Genomic DNA, 22439 nt, shown 5'->3' with positions numbered 1-22439 from the left:
TGCTGAAATTATTCAAAGAAGGTAATCATTGTGCAAAACCACTTTCATTTACAAATAAAATATAATGTGAGACAATGTGACTGCATGGAAACTTTAGGTGATCCAGTCTGTAACATGTCATTTTTTTCCCCTGTAAACTTACACGTAGCAGATCACAAAAAGTTATAACTAGCTTTGAAATTAGACAATGCTTAATTCAGGTTTCTGCTTAAAGATACAACTATTAGCTACAGTTACCATTCAGCTATCATCAGAGTATCCCAGTCCTTGGAAACAATATAGAGAAGAAATTAAGTAAAAAATGACCAAAAAAAATCTCACCAAAATAAAAAAGTTAAACTATTATCCACTAAAAAACCCCACATAGAAGACAGTGTAGTCAATAAAAAAATAATAGGAGGATTTTGGCGATTCAAATTATTATTCCCATGTATATAATACCAGTGATAGGCAGAATATTAAGAACAGTTTCTTGGACTGGAATAAAAGTTATTACTCACTTTCCAGGCACTCTGTCATAAAATCATAGAATGATTTGGGATGGAAGGGACTTTTAAAGGTCATCTAGAACAAGTTCTCTGCAATGACCAGGGATATCTTCAGCTAGATCAGGTTGCTCAGAGCCCCATCTAACCTGACTTTGAAGGTTTCCAGGGATGAGGCATGTATGACCTCTCTGGGCAACCTCTGCTAGTGTTTCACTACCAACATTGTGAAACATTTTTCCATTATATCTAGTCTGAGCCTACCCTCCGTTAGTTTAAAACCATTACCCCTTGTCCTGTTGCTGGAGGCCCTGCTAAAAAATCTGTCTCCATCTTTCTTATAAGCTCCATTTAAATACTGGAAGGCTGCTATAATGTCACCCCAGAGCTTTCTCTTCTCCAGGTTGAGCAACTCCAGCTCTCTGAGCCTTTTCTCATGGGAGAAGTGTTCCAGCCCTCTGATTGTTTCTGTGGCCCTGCTCTGGACTCACTCTAACAGGTTGGTCCATGTCTTTCCTGCACTGGGCATGACAGAACTAGATGGCAGCAATCCATGTGCAGTTCACCAGAGTGGAGCAGAGGTGCAGAATCACTTCCCTCAACCTGCTGGCTGGTGGTGTCTCCCTCCACCTTTCAGACATCTGAGTTCCCAGTGAGAGAATATTGACACTTATCCATTAACACTTTTTAACACATCTGCTAACATTTGTGCAATTGATGAAAGTAGTGTAGAGGATATTATGTAAGGGAGGAGGGAAGAGGAAATTTGCCATTTTAGATTTGGTTTTCCACATTTCTTAGCATGCCTGGAAGTAACCATTTATCTGTCAATCTGACTATTGATTCTGCATTTGTGCTCATTCAGCTCTTTTTGAGATCATTTGTAATCATGTCACCTAAAACATCCAGTATCTTCCCATCAGGACCACCTCCTTTTCTGTTGTGCAAGGATTACATTTTTCTGAACATGGATCTTGATTTAGTTAATAATTGGCTCCTAATTCAGTTCAAATATGTGTTTTGTTTTCCTTCCTTCTAATATTTTCACACCCCCTGCTTAAGTACATTTGTTTTACACTTTAAGATAATTCGGCAGACTATTGCCATTTAGTTGCTTTCAAATGCTGCCTTTAAGTTTCTTAAATATTGCTGTGACTGTTTCTTTCCAGTTTCTTATGGCTATAGATTAATTACATTTATTATACTGTACTGGATACTCATCTTCACTATCAAGTTCTTCTATAAGAATCTATCTTCTTATATGTCCTAGTACACACACACATCTTCTATTTTTTAAAATCTTCTCTAAATACATACATTTTTCTCTATTACTAATACCTTTATAGACGTTTTAATTAATTAATTTACCCTGGTAAATCTCTCTTTTCTAGTACTGGAAACTGATACATAAAGAAGAACAGTGACTTTGGCTCACTGTTGCTTGTAAAAATTGCCTCATTAATGGGAGTTTTTTTCCACTCCCTGGTTAAATTTTTGCACCCCGACAATTCAAATGGGGCATAAAGTACTAATTATTTTTCTTGTTACATCATTTTTTATATTGTTGCATTCATGCATATCAGAATTAATACTGCATGACTCAGGGGAATGGTTCTCCACAAAGGGTGAAATAATGCCATCAACCAAAACATTGCTTTTTAGTCTGTAAATGCTTATGTAAGTAGCAAATGAATTATTAAAAAAAAGAGTTGATTAATGAAGGATTTTCACATGTGAAAGCTAAGTTTTTATCCCTATTATTTGAAAAAAAAAAGCCTAATCAAGTCTACAGAAACATAATTGGGAGCTGCATAATAGATGCTATGCTAGCAAAGGGTCAGCTGAGTTTCCACTGAAGACAACTGCAATATTTTATTTGTTCTAACATGAATAGCCTTAGATGATAAAGTCATTTCATTACATGCTTGCATAATATGTTCCTTCATTCTGTTGGCTTGAAAGAAAAAGCTGCTTTTCTAAGAAAGAGCCCATTCACATACAAAAAAATAAACTATTTAACTGCAGTTGCTATACAAAATTCTTAATCTGCCTAGTATCTGACAGGCAGAGTAAAAGTAGTAGATTAAGACTTCTCCTATATTTAATTTTCTTTGTTTTTAAAGTTCTCAGGAAAGCTTGTGAAGGTTATAACTATGGAAGTAGAAGTAATTCTTTGTATGTGCTAGTGTTGGTGTAATGTTTGTCCTATCCTTATGAGGGGTAGAGCTCAGCTTCTCTTTCTAATTCCTTAACTTTTTGGTAGGAATTAAGTAGATATATAATTTTAGATAGAGAGATAGAGATAAAAGATATAATCAATATATTAGGTATTTTATAATGGCCAAAGTGATTTTTTGAAGACAGAGTTACTTTTGTCTGTATCTGATTCCTAGGAATCAGTTACACAGCTGGGAACTATTGCCCTGGCAGCAAATTTCAGTTAAGGATTAAAAAAAGAGTTGGCTAGTGCAAAATATTAAGTATAGCAGTGTCTGAATCACTTGTTACAGTTTAATTATGACTTCAGAAATACTGGCAGCTACTCAGCTACTTCTTAGCTATCATAATATGTTGATGTAGCTTCTGAAATGGTGAGCAGAACAAATTTTACCCCTTAAAACATCCAAAATTATGTTGGAGGCTCCATATTACAAAATATCTAATAGCCTTCTAAGCAGTGGGATATCTGGACCCTTAGCTAAATTGAAGTTTATGTTGTTATTGTCTCAAGGTAGAAGCAAAGATGAGAAAATCCACACTTTTCTCCTTACAATATGCAAGACGTTACAGTTAATTTCTGCAGAAACTTATATTCTAAATCAAAAAGCCTTCAAACACAATGTAGAAACAAAGAGCTTGGGGGAAGGGGATGCTGGGGCTAAGGTCCCTATCACTAATCAAATTAAATGGGTATTCATCTTTATGGTTGTGAGTCATTTTTGAGAGATTGAGAGATTTTTTTTCCTTTTCTTTAACATATATTTAAACAGTAGTGCATGGGTGGATGAATACATATTTATAAAACAAATCATTAAGGCTGGCACAAGAGACTCAAAGTAGCAGATGAACAGTTCTCCCCTTTTTCGAGGTATTCTAAGTACTAAGGAATGGCCTTACTTAAGGTGTTGTTTACCATAACCAGTATATAATATGGTCTCTGCATCTAAGGGCTGAATACCAATCTTAGTTTTCCACTGAACTCTTCCCCTTTCTCCCCATTCCAAAATGGCAGTGACTCATTAACCAGTTGGGTGGTAGGTACAACACTGGTAAGCATGTAACTGAGCAGTGACTGAGCACAAACAAGGGGTGGGTGGGTGTGGGTGTGTGTGTGTGGGTGTGTGTGTAAATTTCTTCATGCCCTGGCCTCCCTCCCTTGGTAAATTCAGTGAAGTGAGCTTAGCAGCACGATGCTGGTTTTGGTACACCAATGTCGAAGGTCTTGCTTGTAAGTGCTGTATAAGAGCTGGATGCCATTCTCTAAACTGAAAGGTCTTCCTCAGGGGAGCATTTTCTGCAAGACCTTAAGCATAAGGGTGAAAAAAAACTTTTTTACACAAGTGCCAGAACGGGCTAATGAAAGCATGAATTATGTTACAAGAAAAAGCTGGTAGACCACACGTGGCTGGGAGCCTCTAGCTCTGAGGACAAATTGTGGAGACTTGGCTGCATATCACCTATCTAGTACCTGATTTTCTGCAGTGCTCTTCAGACATGATAATCACTTGTGTGTGTGTATGTGTCTGTACTCAATTCAAGTTATATGATATAATGGAAGGGCAGTACAGGCAGTTTCTGAAAAGAGTGTCATGAAGCTGATGGGTGTGTCACGCCACAGGCCATGCCCAGAAGGAAGGGGGAGAACGCAAGGCCTCCTCAGCTAGTGCTGGAGATTTCTGTCTGACAGAGAAAAAGACAACCCTGGTACAAGATCATCCCTGATGTCTACTGTGGGACTTCCTTGGCCTGTGCTATAGCTCCCACCCAAGGCCAGAGAACTGCTAGTTGACATGGACCAAAAATCTCATGCCTTGCTAACCATCAAGCAGGGAAGACTTCAGAGGTCTTGTGCACAAAATCTTTGAGGTAACACCAGCAGTAGCTGGGGCTAATAATACTAGGAGTGCTTCAAGCACAGGGAAGAAAAAAGGGAGTACTTACTCAAAAGTATTGTTTAAACATATAAAATTGAGAAAAGAGGTAATATGATCAACTTTTTTTCTTTAAATAATTACAAACTGCTGTGGTGCTACTGAGTGACTCCCCATAAGCAAGACAGTTACAAGACATAGCTCTCCTGCATTCCAGACCATGGCCGTAAGTGCTTATTTGCACACTAAGGCATTATTTTGCATATCACTAAGGAACAGAAGCATTGTATTTCCCCATTTTATTCATACATTTTTAACTGTGTTCCCATTAGGAAACATCATAAGAATGTAACAAAGGACCCCGGAAATAGCTACGCACCAGACCTCACCATCCTCTTAAGGACATCAATGCCAATGGCAATGCTAGGACAGCACACTGAATTTTAGTAAGTAACTGGTAAGTACTTACAATTACTTAGACTCAGAAAGATTTATCTTTGGGGTTTCTTTTCTAAGGTGCAGGGGAAAAGTTAGATCTATTTCTAGTTAATATAAAAGCTTTGCTCCTGCATATCCAATAGCTCTGTAAATTCAGAAGTCTGGTATTGATTTTTTGGAGATCATTTGCTGTAAATTATTCACATGAAACAATTGACAGTAAATGTAATGAATGGGCACTTATAGAATGCTCAGTATACTTCTATAATGTAAAACCAACTGAAAAGGGATCTATTTTAACACATTGTTTAATTCAGTTAACAGAGAATAACCTACCTGGGTCATAGCCAACATATATCATTTTCTCAATCTGTAGTTATTAAGTCATTCTTATTACATCATTCAGGTAAAATATAAAAGCAAATTCTTGCTTTTTCAGTGAAAAGTAGCTCTTCCATCCTCTGGCAGCCAGAATTTAAACTATAATAAATCAATCTTTAATGCAATTCCATTGCTACAATTTAAACTGCTTTAGAATTAAATTTGTCTTTAAAAGGCATGACTTTGTGAGGAGATCTTGCAGGTATCCTTATAGTTTTGCTTTAACCCAGAACTTTCCCAGAAGCATGTTTTAAGGCACTTTTTTCCTACCAGAGCTGGCTTTGTGGGCTGACACCACTGGAAGGCTCACCAGTATGGGTGATGATAGCCACAGTGTAGAAGACGACTGTTCCCCAACACCTTCTGTTTCATCCTTCAAAGGTGATGTGCTTCTTCAGGACAATATTAATCTGATAAGAGGGAGCATCAAGAATGGGAGCCACTGCAAGGTCATGAACAATCGGAGGCTTCTACCACATAGATGGGCCTCTTTCTCAATTTGAAACACTTGAGGCAACTCGTCCAGATCAGGAGCGTGAGGTTCTGGAGTTCTCGAGAGTAGGGCTTTTTCATAGTAGAACACCATGGTGTGTGTCCAGAGTGATGAAGGCATGAAGGCTGCAGCAGCACGTGGTGGGGCAGCCAATGCTGAGACCTGTGTGGGGAAGAGAGGGGCAGCTTAGAAAAATTACATGGCTTTGGCCATACTGCTCAGTCGTAGCATTCTCTACCTTAAGATATATCTCCAGTGGCAGAAAACAGGAATTGTTTGTCTTAGCTGACCTGCACCAGCCATTACTCTAAAAATGCAACAGAACAAACATTTACATGCTGGGGATATGTCATGGCCTTGTCACATTTGCTTGGATAAAGTAGCCTTTTCTACTAAACATTACCTTGAATTGTAACCATTTACTTTATATAAGTACTTCTCTTGATATATGACACTGAGGTCCCGCATTGACCTGTAAAACAACGGAAAAGAGACGTACCAGGCAAAATGCTATGTGAAGGAATATGAGATTTCCTACCAATCACATACACACATAAGAATCCAGGTCTGCTAGAAAATCTAAATCAGGTTTATGTGTCCAGGATGACTAGAATGTCTGCTTTCATTCTTTCTCAGTCTGTGTCAAACAGAAGCATTTCTTTAATCTAAATATCACGTTTTCCTCTTCTAGCCTAGTAGCTTATATTCACTCTATCTTATAACTTACTTTTCTGCTGCTTTAGGGCCAAACTTACTCAACATTTATAAATGCCTTCCTGAATGTGTTCTTGAATTAAGACTGAACAGTGATAAAAACCAGAGTGCATAAACATTGAGCACAAAGTCAACCTCAGGTATTTAAAAAGCATTCTTACATCTTATTTTATATGTAGGATGCTATTCCTGATAGTCAATGAATCCCTATCTTTGATCATAGTTTAGCAGATTGTGTCAGGATAACCGCTCCTTTCTTCCAATCAAAATCTAGATAAGATGCAGATCTTTCTTGGCAGGAGAAATATATATATTTTTCATATATGTATGAAGCTATGGTTTTGTTGAACAGACCATTTGTTCACAGGAGGATTTTGTCCAGAAGAAAACCAAGTCCTCCAGTACAACGCTTTTTTCTGACAGTTCAAGGTCCTTTGCTAACTTAGCCCATAATGTTTTAGCTATGCAAAACTGCCAAAAGAGACAAAGTTTATTGTGCAGAGAGTACAATATTTTGTGTATGCTTATTGCCAGAGTAAATCAAATGATATGTCAAACAAATTCATTGTCATGGTAATCACTGGCAGGGCAAGGCCGGTTTCAGGCAAGAGATAAAAAAAGAATACAAGCAACTCATCTAACTGGCAAGTATGACAAACGGAGACTAGTCAATTCTATATTTTTCTTCCAGAACAATTTCTTTTTTAGAATGCTTATTCATACACAGTAATATAAAATGTGTCTTGGAATCACTGAGTTTGGAAGAATTGTTTTCTACTTCATCCTTCTGCTCAGAGAAAGGTCAATGTGCCCAAATGCAGGTTGCTCTGGATCACGTCCAGTCAGGTCTTTAACAGATCTGAGGATGGAGAGTCCAAAACCAGCCATTCCAGTGTTCAAATGCCCTTACAGAAAGTAAGTTTTTTTCCTTTGTTTAAATAAAATTTCCTACATTTCAATCTGTGCCTCTCATCCTTTCATGTGGACATAACTGAGAAGAGTCTGGATCTGGCTCCTTTACTCTCTGGCCCTGTTAGGCATTTGTACACATGGATAAGATCCCCCTGAACCTTCTCTTCTTAGGGCTAAACAGTCCCAGGTCTCAGCCTCTCCTTTTACAAGAGAGTCTCCAGTCCCTTAGTACACTTTGCATAATCATGTGAGAAAAAACATTTTAAAACAATATTGCATACATATTTACTTCTTTGGTAAATATGAAGCTGTCAAAATTAATAGTAGGAAGTATTTATACTTTATAGCTGAGAGTAGTTTTTACTTTGTTCTTTAGCATGTTTACCCAAATTCTGGCATAGGTATTTCCAAAAGATTTTTTATTGTTTTATAAATCATGCCTCTGAACCTACTTAGGACCTTTTCTTTTTTTTCTTTTTTTTTTTTTTACCACAAAAGATGCATTTCCTTGTGCTCTGTTAAGCAAGTAGAGTTTCTCCTAGAAAGGTACAGTCATGCTTGCTTATTTTTCTGTTTTCCTCATGCACTGCAGGAAAAAAAATACAGTGGAAAAAAACAACAGACAAATCTCTTGTCCTCTTAGAGCTCAAGCTGGTGCCTGGAGCAATAGGTCTAGTCATCCTCAAAGACTTGGTCATTACTTGTTGAATTTGTTATTATTTTAGGCTGGTTTATTTTCATAGAAAAATGAGTCCCAGTTGCACAAGCACATTTGCCACTCATATGTTGCCAAACTATGTGTGTGTATATATATGAGTATGTATTTTCCTATTCCACCCTCCACTAAATCTCATTTCTTTTTCTTTTAGGTCCCTAAAATGATCACTGCCATTTAATCTAAACTCAGCTCCCAGCTATTACTAAGCAATGATTTATTTTTTTAAGCATAAGGTCCTATAAAAAAAGCGATGCTCAGTGAATATAAAATTCTCCTTCTAATTTTCACCACATTGAATCAGATTCTTGATTTAAACCTTACCTGAAAATCTTAGTGTGCTCTACAACTTTTGTTTAATTCTATGTATGGTGCATTGTAATGACATGTAGGGTTGATGATATAAAAAGAACCAATTCATATTCTATTTTTGTCTGAAATTCTTTCCATAATTCAGCTTGCAGCACTGAGAGATGCAAAGGTAGCTAAATTTGTGGGGTTTTCTTCTTTTGGTCTGTTCAAGGCAGAACCACAAAGCTATTTAAACATTGCTTTAGTCTTATTTTTTGTTTGAAAATCAGAAGTGTTGTTTCCAATTAAAAATAAAAAAAAAAGAGCAGGAACTTCTCACATTTTTACTGTGTTTGATGCAGAGGTTCCTTGACTATTGTGTTGAAAATGTCAAGGATCAGCATTTTGCATAATGTGCTGAATATATGTGTTGCAAAATATTCTCAATATCCTAGGCAGAAGTCATGATCCTTGTGATACCTTATCTATGTAAGGAAGGAGTAATGGAGAATGGGAAATTTCTGCCTGAACAGTTGCCACTGTCTACCCATCTAAGCTTTCTGGGGATTTTACCTCATCACTGTCATAATAACCATTAGGTTCAAACACTGTCATTTTAAAATTTAAGAACTGTCTTGGCTAATGCAATTTGAATATAAATTCTCACAGTACAAGAGATTTTTAGTCCCTTCAGCAGATATATGAACAAATGTACATTTTAGACCAAATTCTGGCACATGAATCTGGAGATTACATTTGAATTGAGCTCCATTTACATACCTTCCACACTGATCATGACAGTAAATTGCACCTCACAACATTGCCCTAACTGTCTGTCAAATTCTTATCAACCTATAAAACACCTATCAATTTTATACTCAGGTCACATCTTCCAAAGTAACCATTTTGCAGAGTTATAAGTTTCCTTGATCAATACTGATATTTCTCCACAATTCATCTGAAAATTTAAACTTTAAAAATGCATCAAATTAAATTCTCATTTTACAGAAGATATGACCTTGAGCCTGGCAGATTGTGACCAATTCATATTCCTTAGTATTGCAAAATTACTAAAGTAGCCGTTTACATCAATTAAGACACTAAGCCACTAGTCATGCATGTGACTGCTGTGATACACAGTCTTGTGTGTATCAAACCCAAATTTGAGGAGATACATCTTTAGCCTCCAATGAACAGAAAAAAATTTCCTAGATGTAATCTTTCATCTTCCAGATAACATTCAGATGAGATTTTTGTGTCCATGGTTACCAAGTCATTTTGAGATTCATTTTGAGCATTGTGAATAACGTTACTTTTTAACCTTGCTCGTCGACACTTAAATTTCCTCTGTCAGATTTCAGTGACAAAACACATATGGTCACAAGTAAGGCATGAAGCCCAGCATTTAGTCTGATCTCACATCTAGGAAATTATCTGCTTGATGTAGAATTTCACAGCCAGGACTATGGTTGTGCTCATGTAACTACTAGTGGCTGATAGTGAAAATTAGGAACAATTTTGGTTTAATGCAATATATTTACATCTGTTATATGCCCTAGAAGAGGACATTTCATATATTTAGTCCTCTCTTATTATTTGGGCATGTAACAGACTTCAACAGTGTTCAAAATACAGAGGAAATTTTACTGGCAGTATAGCATTTTTCCATTTTTGTTTTTAAATAAAAAGCATTGCAATTTTGAATCTACCTTAATGTGATTTAGTATTAACGGAAACTTATTTATTATTTCTGTCACCATCTCCATTGGATTTTTTTAATGTTAGGAATAAAAGCAGTATGTCAGTACAGAGACAGGTACAAATATGTACATTTATACAATAAATAAAATCAATCCCTCTTTTCCCGCAATCTCACCTTATTTTTTCTCTCTTACAAAACTTGCACAATGTTAACAATAAATAAAGGAAAACAAGATGTCATTTTTAAAACTGGAGATGGCTGTAAATTTCCACACCAAATATTATAGTAGAAAGGATGTTTGATACTTACTTGTTCAGACCATTACAGCTCATCCGGTTTGCCAACATTTTGCACAGGAGTGCTAACAGCCATGAAGTGTCAACTACTTGTTGAAAGCTGAACACAATTTTCTGGATTATTTTCATGGAAAGACTATTCTAGAAACTTGAAAGTGGCTGAGCAGAAGGCTTTCTAGAATATTAAGTTGCATAATGTTCAGCAAACATTAAACAAAAGATTTCTTATAAAATACTATTTCTTTTTGCAAACTATCCAGGCGTGTAATAAACAATCAGGTGGTATTTAATATGACCATTGTTAATATTATGTTACAATCACACCTATTAAAATCAGTTTGGGGACAAGAAGAGATGCTCAATGTTGTCTTTGATGCTCATGCTATGTCAAATGTTCATACAGTTGTGCACCACGACATCCCCTTTATAGTTGTTACTTGTTCCAACTATTGTATTTCCTTATTATTGTTAACTGTAATACTGTCATTACTAGTGAAATATTTCCCTTTATAAATTAGTTAAATGTAGGGAAAGATTAAAAAGTAACATTCATTTTTCATTGCAACACCCATCTAATTATTCTTAATATGATTTTTATTGTATAATGTCATTTATTGCAGAATAATTTTTAATATGTGCTATAATTATTGTAAGGATAAATTAATTCCTACATGAGTATTATTTAAAATGACTATATGATAGTAACTCACATATTACAAACATATCATATTTTGATACCACAAAAAATAGTGGTTTAAATAAATATTTCATAATTCTATTTAACACAACATTTAACATTGGTCAGAATGAATAATACTTAAAGATGTTCTCAGTTTCATTATCATATGGAATATAAATTCAAGCTAGTAGATTATGTATAATGTAATTAAATCTGTTTCTGCTTATTTTTATTTCAGATGTTCTTTCCTCATTTTCTTGTTGATATTTTAATGGAATTTCCATACTACAAACTTATGCAAAAGTCTCTCAAATCCAACTCTCCAGGATACATACAGATATTTATTCAAAGGGCCGCTGGTTATAAGTGTTCAGACTGGCGAGCAGGGAGAACATGTATAATTAATTTACTTAGAAATGTCATAAAACTCAATGATGTATAATGAAATAGCACAGCAATAAATACATAAATATCTCTTCATTCCATCATAAACTCTGGTGACAGAAATAATGATGAATAGTAATGTAAGATGAAGTCTATTCTTGATAATAAAACATTTTTATCAGATAGGTCAACTTTATGGTATTCAATATGCCATATTTCTTTAAGGCATGTATGTGGATGGGTTCATATTCATCAACATTTAAAATCTGAAAGATACATTAATAATTATCCTAAATGAATTCAGGATTATATTTTACTGTGGTGTAAACTTAAATACATTATTGGTAAATAGATATATACACATTAGAAGAAAACTTCCAGTATTTTAAATTGTGTTCTTATTCAACACCACACAAATAAAAAAAATACAAGGTCTCAAAACTCTCCCCATGCTTAAATATTTGTATTTTTGTTAAATACTTTACCTTGAAAATACTGAATCTTGTAATATTGCTAAAAGAGTATGATTCTTTCTCACAAAATATAATCAAAGCTAGGAAGAGAAAAGAGCTTTAGACCAGAGAAACAAATTGTGTTTTAAATCGCACAAACAACTTTTTTACTTGTTCTACTTAAAATTAATATTTCCTCTTAAATGTTTTTCCTTGCACATTTTGATCATACTGTATAATCACAACTAAAAATTATCATCAGGCATTAGACAGTTTATCATAAATTATATTATAGAGAATTTTAACCATATGTTTCTCTGCATGGAGTCTTCTATATATCTTTGCTGTCTTTGGGATGAGTAGAGGAACTGACCTTTTGAGATATTTGTCAGGTTTTTGCCTATGAATTTGTGTGAAACAAATAAAATAAGTCAATATGCCTTGTTTCACATTCTGCCTGGACTTACAGAATCGAGGTATTCACTAGCTGAAGTGAAAACTATCATGAGGGATACTCTTAACAGCCTTTTCTCAAATCCTAAGGCAGTCCTCATGTACAGCATGACAATTACAGTGAAAAAGTGTCTGCTACATTTGCTATGTGAAGGGAACTGCAGATCTGTGTCACTGCAGATGCATACTAAAATGCAAAATAAAAAGATACTCATGGGACTGCTTTAAAATTATAAATTGGTATAATTTATCAGAGTTCATCTGCAATATGGAGATGCCAACAGATGCAGAATTGAAACTGTCAGAATTAGCACAATATCTGTATTTTCATTCCTGACCCTCTCACACCTTTCAGCATCAAAGTCCATTAAATCTAAAGCTCTCAATCTGTGTATTGGAAAGTTCATGTTTCTGAATCCTTTATTAAAATTCAAGTTTACTTCAGAAAGGTTTAAGGTATGATTATTCTGAAATGTCATAAAAATTGGTTCCACTTAAGAATAGTGAAAAATGATATGTAGTTAACAATTATAACAGCAGCATATTTTTCTAAATAATTGCAAGAACTCTGAAGTTATACTGTCAATAGTTAACCACCACAAATGCACTAGAGAAGGTGAAGAAAGTGGTGAGATTCACGTGATGAATTTTTAGTACATAATCAGATAACCTGAAATGCTTATTTCTGTGTTAAAAAAAAATAATAATACTTGAATAAACAATGATTTTAAAATTAAAACTCACTACAGGCAGTATAATGCACCTTTATTAAGATTGCCAGGCATATAAAATTTTCCTATTCCATGCACAGTTTCTTCAGTGAAAAGAAATTTGCAGTTTCTTGAACACTCATATTATCTCTTGAATTTGAAGACCATATATCACATATCTTTTTTCCACTCATTGAATTTAAAAAAATGAATTAATTTACTGTCACTAAACCTATGTTATCTTCAACCACTAAGTCTCAGTTAATTCTTACCAAAACTGAATCTGATAAAGAGTCATAGCTTACTGGTTCAGTGATGTGAGTAATAAAATTTAAAATATCTAGCCATGACTTTTATAATTTGTTTACCTTAAAAAAAAAAAAAAAAATGGCCCAGAGAAATTCTGCTATTAGTATATTTTCATTCCATTTTTTGTGGATTTTTTTCATCTCTTTAAGGCTTCTTCCTCCTTGAACACTTTTATATTACATCTTGATTTTTTAACTTTTAGTAATCGGCTTCCATTGTTAGTGACTAGCCCACCCAGGTTTCAAATATCCGTATAATACGCTTTCACACATAGTAGTAGTTCTTGTCCTTCTGTTTGTTGATATACCCAGATCTGTCTTTGCAAACTTTGCAGTCACTTCTTCTTAACTATATTTAACTCTCTGTGTTCAACTCTTCCATGAACAGTTATAACCTACTTTGATATTGTGTTACTATTAAATATTCCTCCCTCATGACCATTCTTTATCTATTGCAACATATCGTGTGACTTTCTTTTTCCCCTTTTCTTTGTTTGTAAGTAGGGATGTCAATTGCATCGTGAGTGCAAATTTGCCCCCTTTGATTTTCAGGATCTTTAGAGTCATGGTAACCTGAAGGCTGTTTTTCTCTAAAATGAACTCCATCCAGTCACTGTGTTGTGTTTCTGAACACCTGTCTATGGCTGAAGGTCTTGAAAATGTAATGTTATTTTATCCTAGCGCTCAGCTATCTATTGTCACAGTTTATTCACTCCATCCACCTACTTTTTTGTTTTGTTTTTTTATATTAAAAAATATAAGAAAAATAACACTTGAAAACCTCTACTATTCTAATTCCTTGGCCTCACAGTTTAGCATATTCTTGATACTTCAGAAGGAATCTGTCAAATCTATCATGAGGGATGAATAGCAGATCCCACTCTGTTCACCTTTGGCTCTTATTCAGCCTCAAATAAACTCCTGCTGCTCTTTCCTCTTTCATCTACTTTGGTCTCATTTTTCCTGTTTCTCCAGCTGTAGCTGTCTCACATGATCCTTTTCTATGGCCTTGCAATACTAGATGTTATTTTCTTCCTCTACTTATTATTTATCTTTTTATGTTTTGCTTGCAAACTCGTCATTTATACTACGTGTTTTATATCCAGCATCTAATCTTTTTCTGAGTATTCTTCTCCTCAATTTCCTGTGTTCTTGGAGATTTTTCCATAACCTTCTCAAATATAAACTCCTTCCATCTACACAGCAGCTCAGTAGCCACCAGGTCTTGATCAAGTTACTCTGTGATGTTTCACTGAGGTATCATTCAAGAGAAAAGGTGACCTCTTATTTTGTCACCATTGCTGTCTCCTTCATCTTCAGAGTCACTGTAGCTCTGCATCACTATCAACATATTTTCCTTACTTTCAACTCTAAAAAAAAAATAAAGTCTAGCTTTTTCTCTCAGATACCACAGGATACGGGATATAAGATATGAGAAGTGATATGACAAGGAAAAGGAAGATGTTTAGGCAAGCAAGGGACAAAAAACCCAAGCAGAATCCATATATGCCACGGCACTTTAATAAATAAGAACTAACAGAAATAGGAAATCTGATGGAGTTCTGTGTGATTCATTCACATTTTCCTATTTTTGTTATGAACAAGATTCCCAAGGAAAGTGGATGAAAAATTGTAAATAAAATATTTAAAACTTAAACCAGATTAAGATAACCTCAACTGATTTGTATTCTCATCTAATTTGGTCAACTGACTTAATTGGATCTATGTTAATTTACATTGTCTGAGAAACTTGTCTGTTCCTGGTTATGGCATTAATTTAAATAGGGCACATATCATGTCAGATAGGGAAGCCAAGAATTTGAAATGCATGACAGGCCATCCTGAAATATTTATTGTTGCCAGTGATTAGTATCACCACTTCCAAAATCACATGCAACAGATATTGAGACTGTTTTCATTTTCTTATGAAGGCTTCTTTTTGAGAAATATTACCAAAAAAATTATATATTTGTAGTTTACACTAAAATTAATCTTGTGGGAAAAGTTAGGAAAATGCTATAATAAAACAGTATTCTGGGAAACAGTTTTATGACGTTTCTTTTGTGAGTTTGGGGAGGGCGTGCTTTGTTGGTTTTGAGTTTGTCTGTTTTCTGGTTTGGTTTGTTTTCCAGCTAGGAATCAAAAAGCCAACCAAAAACCCCATGATGCTTCACAGAATTTTCTCTTCCCATGTACTTCTCATCACAATGATATATCCCTAACAGTAGCTTTATATTGCCCGTCATTTTATACTGAATTTTGAGTTACATTCTTAGATATATATAGATATATATATAATATAAATATTGATATTTATAGAGACATCAATATAAATAATGCCAACACATTGGCAAACACAAACATCAGTTTCCCTTTAATAAGCATAAATGATTCTTCACTGTCTCTAAAAGTAAAATCTGTCAATTTTTTTTCACAACATTCAGTTCAACTCTGCTTAAGCTACAGTGGAAGCACAGATGTGCTGTGGTAAGAACTACTCTGGCTCTGGAGCTGGTCAGTCTCCCCAGGGCTGAGACTGTAAGAAGCACAGTGCAGAAACACCTACGTGGCTTTGCAAGTGCCAGCTTGTGACTTATATGTCTTGTGCTAAGCCAGAGCGAAGAAAGTGCTACTGAACCATGCTGGCTCTATTTTGTCTCTGTACTTCTTGCCTTGATGTGTCCTGTAGTATCTGTATTTTCTGAGGCATCAGAGGTTCTGGTTGTGAATAGTCAAAAAAACAGGAAAGACCAAAGCAGGGATTTGTAATTTCTCCAAAGTGCAGAAACAGCACAAGAAAATTCTGACATTGATTCAGTTTGTTTCCTTACAGCCAGTGGAGGAACTTTGCTTCTATTCATTTGGAGTCAATATTATTCTGATGTTCATGGCTCCAGTTCCTGCATTAAATTCAACTTATATTGTCCTTACATAAGAGAGGTGAAGAGCCAAGCTGATCCATCCTTCTGCAAGTGAAGGAAAAGTTCTTTGTATCTCTCTTTCCTTCTGATCTTCTTTTATTTCCACCATCCCCCACCCAACCTCAGTCTCCTACAGTTTAAGAAAGGAGTTAGCAATCTTTGAGGTTTATGTTCAACCTTTCAAAAGCTATGTTTTTCTACATCAAATTCTCTCTCAAAGTACCTTGTTCAGGACTCTCATTTCCTATCTGTTTGATATTTAGTCGAATTGTGGCCCTAAACAAGAAGATACAAGTAAACTCACAATAACAGCCAAAGGCATAGCAAAACATTTAAAAAGTCTCTATTTATAACAACTTCCTTACATATTTTTGAGTGGAATTCTACTCATTACCAAAAGACATTATGATGTACATCTTAAAACATAACTGACTATTCATAAATTTAAAATATTAATCCCTAAATTACTAAGAAAAAAATCATTATTTTACACGTTTCTCAGTTAAGGATGACTAATGCCTGGAAGAACAGGCTGCTTGTTAAATCAGAGATGACAGAAATTCAGGCAATGTTTTATTTTTTTTTTTCCTAGCAAATCTCTTCAATAAATACTGGTAGATCAACCAGAATAATTTCTTTTCATAAAGAGATTTGCATATTTTTCTGCAGATTGACTATAAAATAGGCAGAAATTTTCATAAACTAATTGTTATTTATGAATTATTTTATTCCTGATTTTCCTATATGTATACCAAAAAATACACATTTCCTTTCAGAACAGGAAAAAGATGCAAGAGTTAGGGCAGTACATAGAAATTTGGTGTTTTACTAGTTTTGCATGAATGGGAGGAGTTTGACTTGTCAGAACAGATTGATTCAAAGCTATGCAGAGATGCAAGGTTTGGTCTCCCCAAAGTGCCTTTCTTTTGCTTTATTCACTGTTTTTTACAGTACAAGCCTGAGAAAATTCGCACTCTGATTGCTGGCAAAAATCTCATATCCCAATTAGAAAAGGACTTGCCCCATGCACTTTTTGCTCCTAGCTAGAAGTCTGAATCTAGTTCATCATAAGTATGTTTCTATTGCACCATATGGTCTCTAACTATACTTTCCTGATAGAAATATAGGCAGACCTTCTGCATATAAGAGTGCAGAAAATGAAAGCCAAAGTTTTTGATAGACATCTGACTGTTCTTTCCTGTGGTAGCTGCCATTCTCATAATAATTCTATTAGTCAGAACACTAAACTTTTTGCTGAATGTATGATCATTAAAATGGTAAAAGCATGATCTTCCTACCTACTTTTTTGCCTCCAAATTTTCAAAATGAACTTTTTCTGCCACTGAAAGCACTCCAGCTGTGCTGCACAACAGGATAAAGAACAATTTTCTGTTTCCGCAAGAAGCTGCTTCCTTTGTGTTCTGACCTTTCTAACTTTACCAGCTCTACATAATTTTTATACAAATCATTCATGGATTAAATGCAAAAAAAAAAAAAAAAATTAGCCAGATGGAAAGGACATAAATGAAGAATAAACTAGAAGCAATCAAGATGTGCCTGCAATTCACTGCTCATCAGTAGATGGGGACATTATCTATCCTTAATGAACTGCAGTTAGCAGCAAAACATAGGTGGAAAAAATGCCCTAGGACCTTCTTTCAGTCTTTTCGATTCTAGAGGAGATCTTCATGAGTCTTCAGGCAATTTTTTTTAGTATTTAATCAAAATTGCTATTATTAACATCTAAAATTGCAGCACAACCATTTCCATGAAATTAAGAATCTCAGAATCACAAAATGTTGGATGTTGAAAGAGACCTCTGGGAGTCAACTTGTCAAACTCTTAAATCCCCCATTCAAGCAGGCTCACCTAGAGTGGAGATAGTAGACCACATCCAGATGGCTTTTGAATATCTCTAAATCAACATGCAATTCAAACTTTGGAATTGTCCTTAGCAACATTATAGGGACAGAGTTGGAGTTGGAGAGAGAGAGATTGCTATTAAGATCACACAGAGTATTGTGACACTACATTGCATTTGTAGCTGTACTTTTTTTTTCCATGCCTTAAAAGTGAAGCAGTGACAATGTTTTAAAAATGGGATAATACAAGGGCTTTCATATCATCTGACTTTGGGCACCCAAACTAAAAGCTGACTGAGTTCTTTTCCTAGTGTTTTTATATTCATTTGAGATACTTACTGTGTTATTAAGGAACCTACACAAAGTCTTCCTTGGATCAACCTCTAAAGGATCTTCCTCTCTCCAGTTGCTTGTAGAAGGACCCTAGGGAACATAACCATCTACCTTAGCTTGGTAGTTATGACACCTCCCAGACTAGCCCAGAGATACTATGAAAGAAAACAAAATACTGGGCATTATGTCTGCAGCTCCTCACTAGAGTAGCTAAGAAACACATTCTTCACCTCTGTTCTGCTAGCTGTTAGTATTGAGAATTAAAATGGTCTAAACTGCCTGGGGTAACATGAATAAAACAGAAAAAAACCTACAACTGTCATAATATATATCTGAATGTGACAATCTGTGTTAATTCAAAAGGTCTTTCATGCTTATATTAATAACCTATTTAAAATCCCTTACCACTAGAATAAAATCCATCAGAAACAACAGGAGCGTTATCACCTGCAAATGCAAGAAACATATTTTCATAAATTTTATAAACATACCTTGTGGGTACAAGTTATTTGAAGTAGCAAATTAATCTCTTTGTGATTCTAAACATACCTAAGAGTAGTAAGAAAGCTGTCAAGGTATGTGTCTTATATTTCTTAAATCTTAAAGTATCACAGTGCTTGCACAAGCTTTTTCCTTTAACCCATATATATTTAAAAGACCACGAACCAGATCTGTTTTCATGTTAGTAGCTAATGAGTAGGTCTGATGAGCTGTCATGGTTTGACCCCAGCCAGCAGCCAAGCCCCATGCAGCCACTTGCTCACTGCCCCACCAGTAGGAGCTGGGAGAAGGGTAGAAGGTAGAGAACATGTGGAAAGCAAATCAAGGCATTAATTCATTGCTTCCCATGGGCAGGCAGGTGAAGAGCTGTCTCCAGGAGAGCAGGGCCCCATCATGCATAATGGTTACTTGGGATGACAAACACCATCACTCCAAACATCCTCCCCTTCCTCCTTCTTCACCCATTTTATATACTGACCATGATGTCACGTGGTGTGGGAATGTCCCTTTGGTCAGCTGGGGTCACCTGTCCAGGCTGTCTCCTCCCAGCCTCCCATGCACCCCCAACTTCTTCCCCAGCGTGGCAGAATGAAAGGCAGGAAAGCCCTTGGCTCCGCGCAAGCCCTGCTCAGCGACAACAAGAACATCTCTGTGTTACCAACCCTGTGTTCAGCACAAATCCAAAACACAGCCCCATGCCAGCCACTATGAAGAAAATTAACTCGACCCCAGCCAAAAACAGCACACTGAGCTCAAGATGTTTTAGGATTATAAGTTTGAATTAAACTTATCAAAACCACTCAGACCAACAATTGACAGTATGAAGGCATCTCCAGTTCAAAAGCTCACATTGGAAAGGGCTGATATTTTATGGGAAGGTGAGAATAGGATTGACCCTTGAAGGTGTTGAGATTCATTGCAGGGTTTCTGCAGAAAGTGGAAGTACTCCACTTTTGTGTATTGCCGGTTTTGCTCAATAAAATTTAGATTTTAATCTACTCTGCTGTTCAGAGTGGCAGTTTTGCCTTGAAATAACAGAGAATCGTATTGGTTCTTCAATTTTTTATTGCAATGTGGTTAAATCAACTCTTGGACCGTCCCAGAAACACAGTTCTAAGCCTCTTTTCTAATTGTGTTTCCCATTTGTTCCTATGACACAACCATTTTCCATGGATGTCAACAGACACCCTGAAAATGTGCATCCCTCTGCTGATCTTCACTATGACAAGTCTGAAGCATGCTATGTGCCACTCACTCTTTCCCCTCTTCTTGCACAAAGTTATCACTGTAAATATTCTACACCAATATTTTTACTTCCGTTTGCATGCACTTACACATTTATTTAAATATTACTTAATACACGTATTTACATGCACTAGCATATTTACATGTAAGTGTTTTTACATGCTCTGTAAGTGTAGAGTGAGACCTGATTTGTCAGCTTAAATTTAATGTAGCTCTCTGACTTCCATAATCCTCTCCTATTTTTTCTTGTTCTTTTTATTTGATTAAGTCTGTGCTTTGCCCTTCTCTGCTTCAAACCTTCCTGAATTAGACCCCTCACTTTTCTCTCTCTTTTTTGGGTCTTTACACTCACAAATTTTCATATCTGCTTCTTAATGCTCCCTCACCACCCTGTGTGTAAAACAAATTGAGTTCTCTGTGGCAGAGCACAGGCAGGGCACAAACTCTAATAGTATAATTTAAAAAAGGTCAGAACAGTATCGCTGAAAACTGTGCTTGAACAGCTCAACACTACTGTTCTCATTAACAGGATACTTCTTCTGATCCAACTGAGAGAAAAAGTCAGTAGATCTTTACAATAAAAGGTGAAGAATCATGAGGAGAAAAATGCAACAGAAACAGCAAAATGTTGAAATGTGTTCTGGAACTGTATCATTGTTCTGCTCTGACAGAACTGAATTTAGTAGAAGTTTCGACAGACTTTAACAGGAAAAATCTTCAAATCATTGTGAAAACTAATGTCTATTTTGTGTGTGTCTCTGTGACAAGCCTGTGAAAACATATTACTGTCTGTCAGCAGCATATATGTATATATATATACATATATATACGTATATATATATATATGTACATATATGCTGTCTGCATTAGAGTAACTCCCTTTCAAAGTCCATACAATGTATTTTGTGCAATTTATGGCTTCAGCTTTGGCCAAGGATATAACAGATCTAAAAACACAGCATCCCCATATGGGACTTCTGGTATTCCTTAACAAAATTAAAGAGCTTGCATTGGCTTGGATCTATTATTTTAAATTTCAGTAAGATTGTAGCTGCACATGAGGAAAGCATACTAGTCTAAACTCTTATACCTTATCCTAAAAGCGCAACATGACAGTTAGAAGGCAGACTACCTCTGCTTAAATCGGAGATGGCATGTGAATGCACCCAGTTATTAAGACACCAAATTTAAGGAGGTTTTATTTTAAATCCCCAATTTCTTCACTGAAATAAACAGACATCCTAACCCTACAGCTTCAAAAAGAAGAACAAAGCAAAGTAACACTGTGGTGTCTCTTTTTTGTCCTCAAAGTGGTCCTGTGGATATTTCATATACCAGTATTGCTAAGACGTAACAACACACAGGCTAATGGCACCTGGTTTGTCAGCTGTTCCCTGAAGCAACATTGCTTACAGATTAAGGATTAAAGGTAAAGTTTTGATAGATGACTTAGGGGTGTTGCATTCAAATGTCATTTTTGTTGATCTTGTTTGTTTACTTTTTTGGTTAAGCTAATGTAAGGAAACTGGTAAAATATATTTCTATGTATCACGAAGGAATTAGAGTTGTTGCTTTGGGGCTTTTTCACTCCATATTCACTACTCTGGAATACTAAAACATGATTATGTACTAACAGTTAAACTATCCAAGCAGATGTGTAAATTCATGCTATCAAATTCTTTATCTAACTTAGATGATGGTTAGAATATTTGCTGAAACCAAAGAAGGACAAAAGCTTATTTTAACATCTGATTTAGTTCTGTGTGTGATGACCTCCTGACTTTACTAAATCAAGCATAAATCTCTCATTGAATGCAATGAAGACAGTATTTCATCCTTTTAATATCACTACAGTGCAGCAATATATACTCATTTTTTTGACAATTGTTTTTTATACAATTTCACTCTTCACAGTTAATGTCAGAACTGAACTCCTTCTCCATAAGATGACACAAAGTGTTTACTCCTCTGGAAACTGTCATAGCACACATATTAAATCCAGCGGTACCATTACACGATCCTACACATACAATTGCTTCCTGAAAAGATGTGAGTGAAAAACAAGATAGAAAA

This window comes from Corvus kubaryi, unplaced genomic scaffold (assembly GCF_017639235.1).
Source record: "Corvus kubaryi isolate FWS band 111438036 unplaced genomic scaffold, C.kubaryi_AGA036_p1.0 71, whole genome shotgun sequence".
Classification (NCBI taxonomy): domain Eukaryota; kingdom Metazoa; phylum Chordata; class Aves; order Passeriformes; family Corvidae; genus Corvus; species Corvus kubaryi.
The sequence above is the reverse complement of the archived record's forward strand: the minus strand, read 5'-3'. Positions refer to the sequence as shown.